This window comes from Spermophilus citellus (assembly GCF_964194105.1).
Source record: "Spermophilus citellus genome assembly, chromosome: 12".
Lineage (NCBI taxonomy): Eukaryota > Metazoa > Chordata > Mammalia > Rodentia > Sciuridae > Spermophilus > Spermophilus citellus.
In genome coordinates, this window is record NC_138198.1 from 78385383 (window position 1) to 78401602 (window position 16220).

General features: G+C 37.5%; 1 pseudogene across 1 annotated transcript in view; it reads left to right on the forward strand.

Moving 5' to 3' along the window:
• Positions 1-8940: 8940 nt before the first annotated feature.
• Positions 8941-16220, forward strand: part of LOC308631654 (peptidyl-prolyl cis-trans isomerase D-like) — a 134943-nt pseudogene continuing 127663 nt past the window's right edge. Inside the window, exon 1 of the transcript in view lies at positions 8941-9222. The product of the transcript in view is annotated as a peptidyl-prolyl cis-trans isomerase D-like (transcript). The remainder of the gene's footprint in view (positions 9223-16220) is intronic.

Genomic DNA, 16220 nt, shown 5'->3' on the forward strand with positions numbered 1-16220 from the left:
TTTATAATCATGTCAAAATGAATCCTATTTTATGTATAACTGAAAAGAACCAATAAAAAAGAATAAATTTGTAAAAACATTTGAAATTAAAATTATAAAATCCCAGGTAAATAAATCATACTGTAAAATTAAAAAAACCCATTAATCTTCCTTATGATGGTTATGAGATAGTCTTGGAGTATATGGCTGTCTTTGCTTGACCCAGGTATTGTTACTGAACTATCTATAACCCTGAATTACAGTATGGGTGTATTTATCCCTTACATTACTTGGTACTAGTGTTTTCCTTTTATTTATTTATTTTAGGACTGTTATTAAGTGATTTCTGAATTGTGGAGCTCTCTGACTTCCTAGTTACAAAGTAGTTGAATAATGGAAGTAAAAGAGATATACAATCTCCATATGAACTTACCCCTATACTCACATTCTTGGTTATCTTTTAAAATTATCTATCAACTTAATTTATAGTTAAGATATGTAGCCCCAGGGAAGAAGGTTTAGTTTTGGCTCCTGAATACTAATGGTGATTATGTAAAGATATTGTTTATGCCCTTGCTGAGATCTGTTTCTCTTCCCTCTGGCATGTGATGGGAGGGCAATTGCAGGCTTATTATTCCCCTCATAGATGTTGTCCAGTGGAAGAGGATTAAGTTGAAATGCAGAAGATGCAGTCTAATTTCACCTTCAAACTTTATTCACTATATGACTGTGATGGTTAGTTTTATGTATCAATTTGACTGAGCTAAAGGATGGCCAGATAGCTAGTGAAACCCTACTTTTGAGTATGTCTATCATATGACTTCCAGAAGAGATTAATATTTGAATCAGTAGACTGAGTAAAGAAGATTCTCCCTTACCAATGTGGTGGCCATCATCCAATCCGTTGAGGGCTCAAATGGAATAAAAATGTGAAGAAGGGCAAATTCACACTCTTATTGAGCTCAGATATCCATCTCTCACTCCTGGACAGTGGAGCTCCTGGTTCTCAAGCCAGAACTTTGGGACTTATATTAATGCTGCTTCTCCATTTGTCTGAATTTTTTATTAACAGATTTCCTGGTTCTCCAGGTTGTAGATGGAATGTTGTGAGACTTCTTGGCTTCCATAATCACATGAGCTATTTCCCATTACAAATCTCATCTCTCTAACCTATGATTGATTCTGTTTCTCTGGAGAACTCTAATATATATCTTAAGCCAAGAATCACTTCATCTCATTGTATTTCATTTTCCTGGTATTTTAAATTCTTAGTCATATGTCATCCCAAATTGGGTGTCTGAAACTTCGTTTGATAAACTGATTCTTTAGAGAGATCCTGAAATAGAGGAAAATTCAGGAGAGGATTTGAATAATAGGAGTCGTTTCTGGAAGATAGAAGAGCAAGATGGTAAGGGAGACAAAGAAGCATGAAGTTCAGAGATATCATGAGAGTTAGAGATGTGCAGGGAAATCCAGGGCCTGAGAACAGGAGCTTGGTTTTTTTTTAGAAAGGCAGTGGGGATGACCTAATGTAATAATGATCATAATAAAGGGATAAATGTCAGATTGGAAATAGTGTTAAAATATGTAATGTAGAAGGCTCTGGGGAATGAGGAGACAAAAAGAAATAATGCAATGAAGGAACTGGCAGGGAAAAAAATTTTTCTATTTTGTAGAAAATAGGCCAGGATGAATCACAAGCTATAGCCTAAACTAAGCTTATTTACTTGGAGTCTGAGAAAACAGCTTACGGCTATTTAGTGAGAAACACTCTTGGAAAATTGCATGTACATACCATTTTGTTTGATAAACTATACTCTGCTTTTGCACTGAGACTTTGGATATTAGAGAACTGTCTGTAGAGAGATTTAAAAAATTTTAATAGACTATTTTTAGGGTAGTTTTAGGCTTGCAGAAAAAATGCACAGAAAGTACAGTTTCTATATACTTCCTTTTCTCTTGCACACAGTATCCCCTGTTAACATCCTGCGCTGATTTGTCACAATTAATGAAACAATATTAATGGATTATTATTAATTAAAGTTCGGAGGGTTTGCTCTTTGTGTTGTACAGTTAGTTCTATGAATTTTGACAAATGCATGACATATACTCAACATCATAGTTTCATACAGAATACTTTCACTCTCCTAAAATCACCTGTTCCAATTTTTCCCTCTCTTCCTTCTCTGGATGAGTGTACGTTTCCCCCCACATCCTCACCAGCATATATTACTATTTGTATTCTTGATAATTGCCATTCTGACTGGAGTTGAAATGAAATCTCAATGTAGTTTTGATTTGCATTTCCCTGATTGATAGGGAAGTTAAACATTTTTTTTCATATTTTGGGCATCTGTATTTCTCCTTTTGAGAAATGTCTCTTTAGTTCTTTTGCCCATTTATTGATTTTTTTTGGTGATAAGCTTTTTGAGTTCTTTATATATTCTGGATATTAATCTCCTGTCAAAAGAGTAGCTCCATTTCTATAGGCTCTTTCTTTACTCTTTTCATTTGCTAATTTCTTTACTCTGTTCATTTGCTAATAATTTCTTTTGCTGTGTAGAAGTTTTTAAATTTATGCAATACCATTTGTTGATTCTTGGGTTTATCCCTTGAGCTTTCAGGGTCTTGTTAAGGAAGTTGGTGCCTGTGCCAGTATGTTGGAGTGTTGATTCCTAGCAATTGCAAAGTTTCTGGTCTAATTCCTAAGTCTTTGATCCACTTTGTTTTGACTTATGCAGGGTGAGAGATAGGGATGTAGTTTCATTCTCATACATATGGATACCCAGTTTTGTGTGGAGATACATTTATAAATTACTTGGGTAAATATTAAAGGGGAAGGTTTCTCAAGTATATGGTAAAATATTTTTGGTTTTCCAAAAAAACTGTCAAACTGTCTTACAAATTTGCTGTAACATTTTGCACTCCCAGCCACAATAGATGAGATCTCCTGTTGCTTTTGTTGTTGTGTCAATATTTGGATTTTAGTCATTCTATAGATGTGTAATGGCATCTTAATGTTGGTTTAATTTTGATTTCCCTAATGATGTATGATGTTGTTATGGTTTGGATATGAGGTGTCTCCCCAAAAGCTCATGTGTAAGAGAGACAGGAAAGCTCAGAAATGAAATGATTACATTATGAGAGCTGTAACTTAAGCAATGGATTAATCCAATTGATCAATTAACAAATTGAAAGTACTACTGTACTGGGTGGTAAATGTAGGCAGGTGAGGAATGGCTGGAGGAAGTAGGTCACTGGGGGTGTACCCTTGGGGAAATATATTTTATCCATGGCTCCTTGCTGTCTCTCTGCTTTCTGGCTGCCATGAGCTGAGCAGCTTTTTCCATCGAACTCTCCCACCATGATGTTCTGTCTCATCTTGGGTCCAGAGCAATGGAATTGGCTGACCACAGATTGTGCCTCTGAAACTGTATTCCTCAAATAACCTTTTCCTCCTCTAAGTTGTTCTTTTTTTATATTTTTTTATTGGTTGTTCAGAACATTACAAAGCTCATGAGATATCATCTTTCATACATTTGACTCAATTGGGTTATGAACTCCCATTTTTACCCCAAATACAAATTGCAGAATCATATCTGTTACACACTCACATTTTTACATAATGGCATATTAGTGACTGTTGTATTCTGCTACCTTTCCTATCCCCTACTATCCCCCCTCCCCTCCCCACCCATCATCCCTCTCTACCTCATCTGCTGTTGTTCAATTCTCTCCCTTGTTTCCCCCCCCTTTCCCCTCACATCCTCTTCTATGTAATTTTGTGTAACATCGAGGGTCTCCTACAATTTCCATATGCTTTCCCTTCTCTCTCCCTTTCTCTCCCCCCACTCGTCTTTGTTTAATGTTAATCTTTTCCTCATGCTCTTCCTCCCTGCTCTGTTCTTAGTTGCTCTCTTTATATCAAAGAAGACATTTGGCATTTGTTTTTTAAGGATTGGCTAGCTTCGCTTAGCATAATCTGCTCTAATGCCATCCATTTCCCTGCAAATTCTATGATTTTGTCATTTTTTATTGCTGTGTAGTACTCCATTGTGTATAGATGCCACATTTTTTAATCCATTCATCTATTGAAGAGCATCTAGGTTGGTTCCACAGTCTAGCTATTGTGAATAGTGCTGCTATGATCATTGATGTGGCAGTATCCCTATAGTACGCTCTTTTAAGATCCTCAGGGAATAGTCCGAGGAGGGCGATAGCTGGGTCAAATGGTGGATCCATTCCCAGCTTTCCCAGGTATCTCCATACTGCTTTCCAAATTGGCCTTACCAATTTGCAGTCCCACCAGCAGTGTACAAGTGTACCTTTTTCCCCACATCCTTGCCAACACTTATTGTTGTTTGACTTCATAATGGCTGCCAATCTTACTGCAGTGAGATGGTATCTTAGGGTGGTTTTGATTTGCATTTCTCTGACTGCTAGAGATGGGGAGCATTTTTTCATGTACTTGTTGATTGATTGTATGTCCTCCTCTGAGAAGTGTCTGTTCAGGTCCTTGGCCCATTTGTTGATTGGGTTATTTGTTATCTTATTGTTTAATTTTTTGAGTTCTTTGTATACTCTGGATATTAGGGCTCTATCTGAAGTGTGAGGGGTAAAAATTTGTTCCCAGGATGTAGGCTCTCTATTCACCTCTCTTATTGTTTCTCTTGCTGAGAAAAAACTTTTTAGTTTAAGTAAGTCCCATTTATTTATACTTGTTATTAACTCTTGGGCTATGGGCATCCTATTAAGGAATTTGGAGCCCGACCCCACAGTATGTAGATCGTAGCCAACTTTTTCTTCTATCAGACGCAGTGTCTCTGGTTTGATATCTGCTCCTTGATCCATTTTGAGTTAACTTTTGTGCATGGCGAGAGAAAGGGATTCAGTTTCATTTTGTTGCATATGGATTTCCAATTTTCCCAGCACCATTTGTTGAAGATGCTATCCTTCCTCCATTGCATGCTTTTAGCCTCTTTATCAAATATAAGAAAGTTGTAATTTTGTGGATTGGTTTCTGTGTCCTCTATTCTGTACCATTGGTCCACCTGCCTGTTTTGGTACCAGTACCATGCTGTTTTTGTTACTATTGCTTTGTAGTACAGTTTGAACTCTGGTATCGCTATACCTCCAGATTCACACTTCCTGCTTAGAATTGCTTTTGCTATTCTGGGTCTTTTATTTTTCCATACGAATTTCATGATTGCTTTATCTATTTCTACAAGAAATGCCATTGGGATTTTAATTGGCATCGCATTAAACCTGTAGAGAACTTTGGGTAGTATCACCATTTTGATGATGTTAGTTCTGCCTATCCATGAACAGGGTACATTTTTCCATCTTCTGAGATCTTCTTCTATCTCTCTCTTTAGGGTTCTGTAGTTTTCATTGTATAAATCTTTCACATCTTTTGTTAGGTTGATTCCCAAGTATTTTATTTTCTTTGAGGATTTTGTGAATGGAGTGGTTTTCCTCATTTCCATTTCAGAAGTTTTGTTGCTGATATACAGGAATGCCTTTGATTTATGCGTGTTGATTTTATATCCTGCCACTTTGCTGAATTCATTTATTAATTCTAGCAGTTTCTTTGTAGACCCTTTTGGGTCTGTTAAATATATTATCATATCATCCGCAAATAGCGATAATTTAAGTTCTTCTTTTCCTATTTTTATGCCTTTGATATCTTTTGTCTGTCTAATTGCTCTGGCTAGTGTTTCAAGAACTAAATTGAATAGAAGTGGTGATAGAGGGCATCCCTGTCTTGTTCCAGATTTTAGAGGGAATGCCTTCAGTTTTTCTCCATTTAGGATGATGCTAGCCTGAGGTTTAGCATATATAGCTTTTACAATGTTGAGGTAAGTTCCTGTTATCCCTAGTTTTTCTAGTGTTTTGAACATAAAGGGATGCTGTACTTTGTCAAATGCTTTTTCTGCATCTATCGAGATGATCATATGGTTCTTGTCTTTAAGTCTATTGATGTGGTGAATAGTATTTATTGATTTCCGTATATTGAACCAGCCTTGCATCCCAGGGATGAATCCTACTTGATCATGGTATACAATTTTTTTTGATATGCTTTTGTATTCGATTCGCCAGGATTTTATTGAGAATTTTTGCATCCAAATTCATTAGAGATATTGGTCTGTAGTTTTCTTTCTTTGAAGTGTCTTTGTCTGGTTTCAGGATCAGGGTGATGTTGGCCTCATAGAATGAATTTGGAAGAGCTCCTTCTTTTTCTATTTCTTGAAATAGCTTGAAAAGTATTGGTATTAATTCTTCTTTGAAGGTTTTATAATACTCCGCTGTATACCCATCCAGTCCTGGGCTTTTTTTGGTTGGTAGTCTTTTGATGGCTTCTTCAATTTCTTCCTTTGTTATTGGTCTGTTTAAATTGTGTGTGTCTTCCTGACTCAATCTGGACAGATCATATGACTTCAGAAATTTATCGATATCTTCACTGTCTTCTATTTTATTGGAATATAGGGTTTCAAAATACTTTCTAATTATCTTCTGTATTTCTGTAGTGTCTGTTGTGATATTGCCTTTTTCATCCCGTATGTTAGTAATTTGAGTTCTTTCTCTTCTCTTCGTTAGCATGGCTAAGGGCCTGTTGATCTTATTTATTTTTTCAAAGAACCAACTTTTAGCTTTTTCAGTTTTTTCAATGGTTTTTTTTTGTTTCAATTTTGTTGATTTCTGCTCTAATTTTAATTATTTCTTGTCTTCTACTACATTTGCTGTTGTTTTGCTTTTCCTTTTCTAGGTTTTTGAGGTGTAGTGTGAGTTCATTTATTTGTTGGTTTTTTCTTTTTTTTAGGAAAGAACTCCAAGAAATGAATTTCCCTCTTAAAACTGCTTTCATTGTGTCCTATAGATTCTGGTATTGTGTCTGTATTGTCATTTGTCTCTATGAATTTTTTTTATCTCATCCTTTATGTCTTCTGTAACCCATTGATAATTCAGTAACATATTGTTCATTTTCCATGTGATGTAGGATTTTTCCTTCCTTTTTTATCATTGATTTCCAGTTTCATTCCATTATGATCAGATATGGTGCATGGTATTATCTCCACGCCTTTATATTTACTAAGAGTTGCCCTATGGCATAATATATGGTCTATCTTTCAGTAGGATCCATGTGCTGCTGAGAAGAACGTGTATCCACTTGATGATGGTTGATATATTCTATATATGTCGGTTAAGTCTAGGTTATTGATTGTGCTATTGAGTTCAATAGTTTCTTTATTCAGCTTTTGTCTAGAGGATCTGTCTAATGGTGAGAGCGGTGTGTTGAAGTCACCCATAATTATTGTGTTGTAGTCTATTTGACTCTTGAACTTGAGGAGAGTTTGTTTTATGAACGTTGCAGCTCCATTGTTTGGTGCATACAAATTGATAATTGTTATGTCTTGTTGGTGGATGGTTCCTTTTAACAGTATATAGTGTCCTTCTTCATCCCTTTTGATTAAGTTAGGTTTGAAGTTGATTTTATTCGATATGAGTATGGCCACTCTTGCTTGCTTCCGAGGGCCATGTGAGTGATATGATTTTTCCCAACCTTTTACCTTCAGCCTGTGTATGTCTTTTCCTATCATATGAGTCTCCTGAAGGCAGCATATTGTTGGATTTGTTTTTTTTGATCCAGGTTACTAGCCTATGTCTCTTGATTGGTGAGTTTAGGCCATTAACATTTAAGGTTACAATTGAAATATGATTTGTACTCCCAGTCATGTTTATTTATTTATTTATTTTAGTTTGGCTAGTTTTTACTTTTTGGTTATTTTCCTCCCCCTTTACTGAGATACCTCCTGCTGTTAGTTTTGGGCACTATTTTTCAATTCCTCTTCTTGTAGTATTTTGCTCAAAATGCTTTGCAGTGCTGGTTTTCTGGCTGCGAATTCTTTTAGCTTTTGTTTTTTGTGAAAGATTTTAATTTCATTGTCAAATCTGAAGCTTAATTTTGCTGGATACAGTATTCTTGGTTGGAAACCATTATTTTTCAGCTTTTGAAATACATTGTTCCAGGATCTTCTCGCTTTTAAAGTCTGTGATGAAAAATCAGTCATTAACCTAATTGGTTTACCCCTGAATGTAATCTGCCTCCTTTCTCTCGTAGCTTTTAATATTCTCTCCTTGTTCTGTATGTTGGCTATCTTCATAATTATATGTCTTGGAGTTGGTCTATTACGGTTTTGAATGTTTGGGGTCCTGTAGGCTTCCAGGATTTGGCAATCCATTCCATCTTTCATCTCTGGGAAGTTTTCTAGAATTATTTCATTTAATAGGTTGTCCATTCCTTTGGTTTGATTCTCTATGCCTTCTTCTATCCCCATGATTCTCAAATTTGGTTTTTTATGACATGCCATATTTCTTGAATAGATTGCTCATGGGATTAAACATCTTTTCTGTGTTGACTATATTCTTTTCAAGTTGATAAACTTTGTCTTCATTATCTGATGTTCTGACTTCTACTTGATCTAGTCTATTTGTAATATTTTTGTTTGAGTTCTTAATTTGGTTTATAGTTTCCTGCATTTCTAGGATTACTGTTTGATTTTTTTTAAGATCTCTATCTCCTGGTAAAGCTCGTTCTTTGCCATTTGAATTTGTTTGTTTAATTCATTTTCAAAATATACTTTTATTGCTTGGACTTTCCATCTGAGTTAGGTATGCCTTGAGTTCTTTCCCTATCCCTGTTTCTGATGCTTCTAGGTCCTCCTGTAGAATTAATTTGTCCTGCATTGTTTGTACTCCTTTTTTCCCTTGTTTTTTTTCATGATGTTCACGCTACTTTCCAGCTCTATTTGATTGCTGTGTTTCTGCTCTCTTCTATAAATTTGTTTTGGTTTTTTATATCTCTGTTGTCTCTCCTTTGTGTTGGTAGACTATGCTTGCTAAAGTGGATTCTTCTGGGAAGGAATTCCGACGGCTGAGCTCCAGTGACGTCACCTCTCTGCTATGGCGGGCCCCAGGTTCCTTACTGGGGTGTCGGAATGGAGGGGTGGGATTGGACTGTCTCTGGTTGGTTTCAGCTCCCAGACGCTGGCGGCCGGGCGGTCTCCAGCTGCCCAGTCATGCTGGCAGCCGGCGGGCATGTGGTCTCCAGCTGCCCAGTTGCAGCGGCAACGGGGGGCTGTCGCTGGTGGGTGGGCGATCTCTAACCGCCTAGTCTGGCGGTCGGTTTCCGGTGGACAGGCGGTCTCCAGCTGCCCAGTCGCGCGGTCAGCCGGCGGGCGATCGGTCGCCCGCGGGCATGCGGTCTCCAGCCACCCAGTTGCAGGGGCAATGGGCCGGCTGTTGCTGGTGGGCAGGCGATCTCTAGCTGCCCAGTCGTGCGGTCGGTCGCCGGCGGGGGGTGGACTCCAGCCACCCAGTTGCGCGGGTGGCGGGTGGAGTTTTGCCGGCGGGCATGCGTTCTCTGGCCGCCCAGTTGAGAGGGCCTGGCCTCTAGTCCCCTGGTTTCTCCTGCTAGTCCTGGTTTCTCCTGCTAGACCAGATTTCCCCTGAGTGATGCCTCTCGGCAGTTCAAACTGTACTCTGGGCCTGCCATTTGTTGGGCGTGGAGGGTGGCTATTGAGAACCCCCCCCCCCGCACTCTATTGTTTTGATTTTTTCCGCTTGCCCCTCCCCCCGCGCTGGCAATACAGGTTTCGTTTTCCTTGCTGATGGGAGTGGGAGTTGAAGGTCGGGTGTCTCTAGTTTTCCCGGTGTCTTTATGCAGGCTTGCTCTGATAATCCCTCCCCCGGAGAGCCTAGGAGAGATTTTATGCGAATTCCCCAATGTATGGGAGATGAGCTGAGTAACACACACCTGTATTATTGTTGCAATCTGTCGGAGAGTCCTCTAAATTGTTCTTATCAGGTAATTTGGTCACAGGGATTAAAAGCTGACTAACACAGATGTGGAATATCTGTTCATTTGCTAATTTGCTATCTGTATATCTCTGCTTAGGGGTCTCTTCAGATATTTTGCCCATTGTGAAAATGAACAAGGTTGTTTGTTTTCTTATTGTTGGGTTCAACAGTTCTTTGTACAGCTAGGATACAAGGCCTTTATCAGTTAGATATTTTAAAAGATTATTCTCTCAGTGGGTTGGTTGTCTTTTCATTCTTGTTTATGGATTGGTTCATAAATGTCCCTCAGAATTCATGTGTTAAAGGCTTGGTAAGCAGCCCATGGCACTCTGGGAGTTAGCAGAGTCATTAGGAGGTGGAACCTAGCAGAAGGAATTAGGTCATTGGGGGTGTGTCCTTATAGGGGATATTGAGACCCCAGCTCTCCTCTCTTTCTCTTTGCTTCCTGTCCAACATGAGGTGAAGAGGTTAGCCATGCACTCCCCACCATGATGGTCTGCCTTGCCTCAGCCCTCTCCCCCCAACAATGGAGTCAACCAAGCTGAACTGAAACCTCTAAAACTATGAACAAAAACCAGTCTTTCTTTCTGTTTCTAGGTTGATTTTTTAAGGTATTTTATCACGACAGTGGAAAGTTGACTAATACAATTCCCTTAATAGTGGATTTGCAAAGCAGAAGTTTTCAATGAAGTCAATTTTTTTCTTTCATTGATTGTGCTTTTGTTGTTGTGTTAAAAAAAAAAAACTCATTGCCAAGTGTGAGGCATTGCTTTTCACTGATATTTTCTTCTAGAAGTTACAAAGTTTTGTGTTTTAAGTTTAAATTTATGATTCATTTTGAGTTTAATTTTGTGAAGAGTGTAAGATCTGTGTCTAGATTCTCTCTCTCTGCATATGAATGTCCAGGAGTTCTAGCCCCATTTTTTGTAAAGAAGTCTATTTTTTAAAAAATGTTTGCTTTATAGTTGTAGGTGGACATAATACCTTTATTTTATTTTTATGTGGTGCTGAGGATCAAACCTAGTGCCTCACACATGCTAGGCGAGCGCTCTATATCTGAGCCACAACTCCATCCCAAGAAGTCCATTCTTAATTGATTGCTTTTGCTCCTTTTCTAAAGTTAGTGGACTGTATCTGTGGGGTTCTATTTCTGGGTTCATTTCAATTTAGTTCATTGATTTTTTTTTGTTTTGTCAAAAATATTTCCAATACAGTGTTGTCTTGATCACTGTAGCATTATAGTATATCTCAGTGTCAGAGACCATCTGTCCTCCAAATTTCTTTTGTCTTCAGTATTTCATCGGCTATCATGGGTCTTTTGTATTTTTATATAAAATTTAGAGTTGGTTTGTTAGTAGCCAGTTTGATTAAAGGTAGAAAAATCAGGCATCAGAACCAGACTTGGATATGGCAGAAATTTTGGAATTATCACACTGGAAATTCAAAATATACTTAGTAAACTAAGAGTGCTAATGGAAAAAGTGGATAACATACAGGAACAGGTGCATAATGTAAGCAGAAAGATAGAAATTCTAAGAAAACAAACAAACAAACACTGTAACAGAAATAAAGAGTGCCTTTGATGGTTTAATCGGTTGACTGGACACAATTAAGGAAACACTCAGTAAACTTGAAGATATTTTTTATTTATTTGTTTGTTTGTTTATTTTTGGTGAGTGTTCTACCACTGAGCTACATTTCCAGCCCTTAACAATATATCAATAGAAATTAAAAGCAAAGAGAAAAGAACAACAAGAAAAAACCTCGGAATATCAATAAAATATGGGACAGTTACAAACTGTGGAACACGTGTGATGATAGGAACACTAGGACAGAAGAAGCAAGAAAGGAACAGAAGAAAAATCTGAGGTAATAATGACTGAGAATTTTCCAAAATTAATGACAAACACTAAATGACAGGTTCAGGAAATGCAAGGAATACCAAGTAGAATAAACACTAAAATACTTATGCTTAAGTGTATCATATTCAAACTTCAGAAAATCAAAGACAGAAAATCTTGAAAGGAAACAGAGGAAGTAAAATACCTTGTCCTTAGAAAAGCAAGGATAAGAACAACAAGACACTAGAATGAATCAGATGTAACTTTCCTATGTTCATATATGAATTCATGACCGGTGTAACTCCACATGATATACAACCACAAGAATGGGAAATTATACTCCATGCATGTATAATATGTCAAAATACATTCTACTATCATATATAACTAAAAAGCACAAATAAAAAAATTAAAAAAAATGATATAAGATTTCCTTCTATAAGTTGTGCAAGCAAGAAGATAGTGCAGTGAAATATTTAAAATGTGAAAACACCAACTTAGAATTTGTAACCAATAAAATGATCTTTCACAAGTGAAAGTTTTTCTAAAACAAAAAAAGTTGAGTAAATTTGTTGTTAATAGACCCATCATGCAGGAAACAGTTTAAAAAATTCTTCAGAAAGAAAGAAGATGATATTGATCACAAACTAACATCTAGAGACTGAAGGAAAGAAATTAGAGAAGGAATAAATGAAGGTAGAAGGAACAAATGAAGGTAAAATAAAATACTTTTCTTACTCTTAATAGATACAGTGGATAATGGTTTATTTAAAAAAATAACCACCACAATATATTAGGTGGCTGTTATTATAACTTATGAAAAAGTGGAAAAAACAAAAACAATATTATAAGCAACAGTAGGAGGAACTGGGAATATTATGTCATAACACTAAACCATCCTGAAGTAGTTTAGTGTTATTTGACTTGAATTAGTTGTAAATGTCTATTACAATTACTCAATTTTTTTAAAAAAAGCGTAATTGATATGGTAACAGAGGAAAGAAAATTGAAAGATATAAAATGTGTCATGGTTTACAGAGGTTACAAAAGCTCATGTGTGATACAATGCAAACATTGTTCAGATGTGGAAGGGTTGGATTGTGAGTTGTAAACTAATCAATAGATATCCATCGATGATCCATTGATATGCATTAGCTGGATGACAACCGTGGGCAGGTCAGGAGACACTGGGAGTGTGCCTTAGGGATTTATAAATTGTTCCTGGTAAATGGAGCTCTCTCTGTTTCCTGGTGCTAGGTCCTGAGCTGCTTTCCTCTGCCACACCTTTCCCCCACGATGATCTCCCTCACCCTGGGCCCAGGGCTGTGGGGTTAGCCATTTATGGACTGAGACTTCTGAAATAAACCCAAATAAACTTTCCTCCTTCTGTGTTGTTCTTTTCAGGTCTTTTGGTCAGTGATGAAAAAGCTGACTGAAGCAAAATATTTGATTAAAACCAGACAAGGCAGGAACAGAGTGAAAGGAAAGAAAGAAAGAAGAAAGAAAGAAGGCAATGAATAGAAAACACAAATGCAGTCAATATCACAAGTATACTGTATCTAATCACTTTAAGATTAAGGTGTATTTTGCCAGTCGTGGTGGCACATCCCTCTAACCCCAGCAACTCAGAAGGCTTAGGCAGGAGGATCACTTTACAGGTGGGGTACTTGAGTTAAGTACCTTATACAATTAATAAGTTATGGATCTGGGATGAGAACCTAGAGCTTACCAAAATATCTGTAGTGCAGTTAAATGCATTTTTGTTTATTTTTAGTATTTAGGCTTGAAATTTAAATCAACATGAAGGGGAAGGATGCAGTAGGCAGGATTCTAAAATGATTCTCAAGATCCCTGCTCTGTAGTGGGATATTTCCACCCTGTATAATCCCATTCTCTTGAGTGTAGATAAGTAGGACCTGTGAATATGATAGGATATTACTTCCATGGTTATGTTACCTAATAATGAAAAATAAATTTTTGGGGGGTGTCATTAAAATTTGTACTCAGCTGATTAGAGATTATTCTGACTGTGTTTGGCCTAATCACTAGGCCTACAAAAGAGATGGCAAGTAGCCACAGATTCTTCAGCTTCCAGGGAGTAAGCCAGGAAGAGTTCTATAGCGGGAAGGAAATGGATTCTGCCACTTGAGCAGGCAAGAGGACTCCAGCTCCGTGAATACCTGGTCCGTGGTCTTGTGAGTTTGTGTTACTTTGTCACACCTTAAATGAAAACTAACTGAGGAATGTACTATAAGTGGGTTTGAAAAATTGTTTTAGAAAGCACTCTGGGCAGTATCTATGTATTTTTCAGAATGTGTATGACCCCACATAAACCTTTCTAGCTCTCCGTTCCCTCCTGTCTTCTAAACTTTATGAAAGAGTAGTTTACATTTGTTATTTTCAAGTTGGAATACATTCCATTTACAACTAAATCCACGACATGCTCACTGGACTTATCTCCTTAAAATCACTCATGTTCTCCTTCTTAATTGTTAAATCCAAAGAGCATTTTCCAAGTCTTTTTTTTTTTCCTTCTGCTCCACTTAACATAGTTATCTCCTACATGTTTGTGATTCCAAGATCACATCTAGCAATGATCTCTTCCCCTTGGTTTTAGACTCATATTCTGCTATCTGTGGGATGTCACCTGAATGCCCAATAGGGCCTTTCAACTCAATAGTGTCAGTTTCTTAGATCTGTTGTAACAAAGTACCATAAATTGGGTGGCAGAAAATAACAGATTTTTTTTTTAATTTTCTGTGCTGAGGATTGAACCTAGAGCCTCATTCATGCTAGGCAAGTGTTCTACTACTGAACTGCCTCACCAGCCTCAAACAACAGAAATCTGTTGTCTAACAGTTCTGAGGACTCAGAGCTCAAGATCAAGGTGTTGGCTGGGCCATGTTTCCTCTGAGACTCTGGGTGTCTTCCTTGCATCTTCTAGTACTTCTTTGCCTCTTCTGAGTTTCTAGTGCTGGTGGACAATCTTTGGAGTTCCTTGGTTTGTATTTGCCTCACTCACTGCTTCTATGGTCCCACGGTGTTTTCCCTGTGTCTTCACATCGTTAACCCTCTGTCTGTGTTCACATTTCTCCTTTTCATAAGGACACAAGTCACATTGGACTAGAGCCCACCCTCACCTAATCATCTCATATTGATTCTAACTGCAAAGACTCTAGGTCCAAATAAGGTCACATTTTGAGATATTATGATTTAGTACTTCAATATGTCTTTTTTTTTGAGAGATATACTTCAAGTCATCACAGTGTCCCCAGTGAATCTAATTGTCTTCCCCTGTTCCTTTCCTTGTATGTACTTTTAGACTTTTCTCTGGAGGGGATAATGTTGCTCTAATGTAGAGACCAGAATGAGGACTTGGACTTCAGATGTGAAAAATGTGTGGCCTTAGGAAAGCAACTCTAGGCCTCAGATCGTATCAGTTGGGAAAATCATCAGGATTATTTTGTGAAAATTAAGTGAGATATTTGTGCTTGGAACCCTGTACACACCTAGCACTCAATAAATATTAGCCATTTCTATGGCTGCTGTTATTACTCTCTCGGTCGCACCATATGCTAGGAATTTGTTCATTAAGAGATCAATAACCTGGATACACTTTGATCCTGACAAAATCTGAAAGGAAGGTAGGGTAGGTGAAGATTCCTGCCCCAGGAGATGAGAATACTCAGTCATAATAATTAAGGCATTTGCTCTGTTTACATGGATGGTTAGTTGTAGAACCAGGATATAAAGTAGTCTATAGTTGAACTCATTAATCCTGTGTTCTCTCCTCCACAAAATCCTGCCAGGACATAATACAGCTGCCAAAACACATGATTGCTGTACTTTGTCTATTTTCCTTGCAGATGTTAATTAGGATATTCCTCTTAGAATGTTCATTTAGGGAATAGACAATATTTTTCCTCCTATGTATAACTGATCATAACCTTTAAGTTAGATCCCAAGTCATTGGCATTGCTTCTGATTTTCTGTTGCTCTGCTCCAAATTTCTCTCTCATTTTCTTTCCATGCCAAAGATGCTGACAGGTGGGAGAGTTAAAGACGTTGACAGGTGGGAGAGTTGATGAATGTTGGTGGAGAAGGAGCTGCATAATTAAATCTGTTATTTTCTTTTACATATATTTATGTTTTTGGAGGGACTTTTGCAACTAAAAAATATATGAGAGAATTATTTTTAAGATCTGTTTGTTTTGTAGATAATGATAATAATAGCAAATAAAATTTCTAACACTATTCACATCTGTTTAGTGCATGGTGTTGTGCCAGATATTGTGAGGAAAAGATCTCAAAGGGTTTGTCCTTAATATTTTCAAAGTTTTTATTTTGGTAGAAACCCTTATTTCTATACTACAGGGTCTAGCTTGGGTTCTATGCTGTAGGGCTGGTTTGGCAAAGACACCTCTGTGTACCACCCTTCTGCTCCCATGCACTTGTACTTCTAACTTCAGCGATCCAGGAAGGTGGATATACCCAGCACCACCACTGTCCTCCCAGTTACAGGAAGCTGGAGCTGCTGCAAAC